Source organism: Aplysia californica, unplaced genomic scaffold, assembly GCF_000002075.1.
Source record: "Aplysia californica isolate F4 #8 unplaced genomic scaffold, AplCal3.0 scaffold00215, whole genome shotgun sequence".
NCBI lineage: Eukaryota > Metazoa > Mollusca > Gastropoda > Aplysiida > Aplysiidae > Aplysia > Aplysia californica.
This window is the reverse complement of record NW_004797485.1, coordinates 707,844-709,059: the sequence shown is the minus strand read 5'-3', so window position 1 is coordinate 709,059 and position 1,216 is coordinate 707,844. Positions and strand designations below refer to the sequence as shown.

Genomic DNA, 1,216 nt, shown 5'->3' with positions numbered 1-1,216 from the left:
GAGTCGGGAGATCGGCCCGATCGGCCGATTCCAGCCGTAGTGGGCACCCCGTATAAGATCAATCGTGGTCTTCCAACATAACGGATGAGTATAATACATAATTTTTTATACCATAATGATATCAGCTGGCGAAATAGATGCCGACCAACAAAGTTCATATGGCCAATAAGGTGGACAAAGGGATCCATTCAAGAGTCTCATAATTTTCACACGAGAACAAAATTTTCATTGGGATTGGAGAAAAAAAATTTTTTACTGTATTTTCAGAAACTCGAATTACACGTTGTGCTATCCGTGTGCTGCCCTTCGCGAAATAAACCACAAACAAAATAATAACACGTCAGCATAGGCAAAGCAAGCAGAAAACGTACGATTCAAAAGTTGAAGGATTAAGAAACTGCATTTTTTTTTTTAAATAATAAAAGGCCTAGCATGTTGTAAAACTAAAGATGATTTTGATTTCAAACTAGGCAACCAAACCTAACCAAAGGCTAGGGTCGTTTGCTAGCAAAGACTTGCACCAAAATACATCACCGCACTCTGACGTAATCCCGTTGACTATGGTGCGGATCATTTGACTTTGTATTGGTGTAATATTGTGTATTTATGTCTGTATGTATTTACGATTATGTGTTTATGTATGTATGTATTTATAATTATGCATGTATGTGTGTATCTATTTATAATTATGTATTTTTGTATGTGTGCATTTATATATGTATGTATGTATGTATGTTTGCCATTGTACCCAAATTTCCCAACAAGGATCAATAAATAGTTATTTATTTATTTATTTTAATTTACTACGGTATTTATTTATTTACATGTATTCACTTTGTGTTCTGTATTTATATTTTACATTTTACATTTCAATTTTTTATATCTGGAAACTAGAATCATTTTTATTGCACAAAATTATCCAGCTTGACAAAACAGAACCTACCTGAAATCCTACAGTTCTCGGAAAAAAAAAGTTTATGTCTTCGGTGACGAGAGGGGCCAGAAAGAGGTGGAGGTGGGGAGTTAAACAGCCTGTCGTAGATTATATAGGCCTACCCATGGTCCTTGCTGATTGATCCATCAGCCCCGTGCAATCTGTCGTCAACAACACTAGTACAAGAATAAACATGTAACATCAGGGGACCACAGGCGAGACGAAATGAAAAAGGGGGTAGGGACGGGGTTTAGGTGGGGTGGGGTGGAGGGTGGAAGGCGG

At 37.2% G+C, this 1,216-nt stretch overlaps 1 protein-coding gene across 1 annotated transcript in view; it reads right to left on the bottom strand.

The window, feature by feature from the left end:
• LOC101848972 overlaps nt 1–1,051 on the bottom strand; it is a gene marked incomplete in the record, with an annotated part of 113,683 nt that extends 112,632 nt beyond the window's left edge. Inside the window, 1 exon segment of the mRNA XM_013083170.2 lies at nt 944–1,051.
• Between the last annotated feature and the right edge of the window lie 165 nt (nt 1,052–1,216).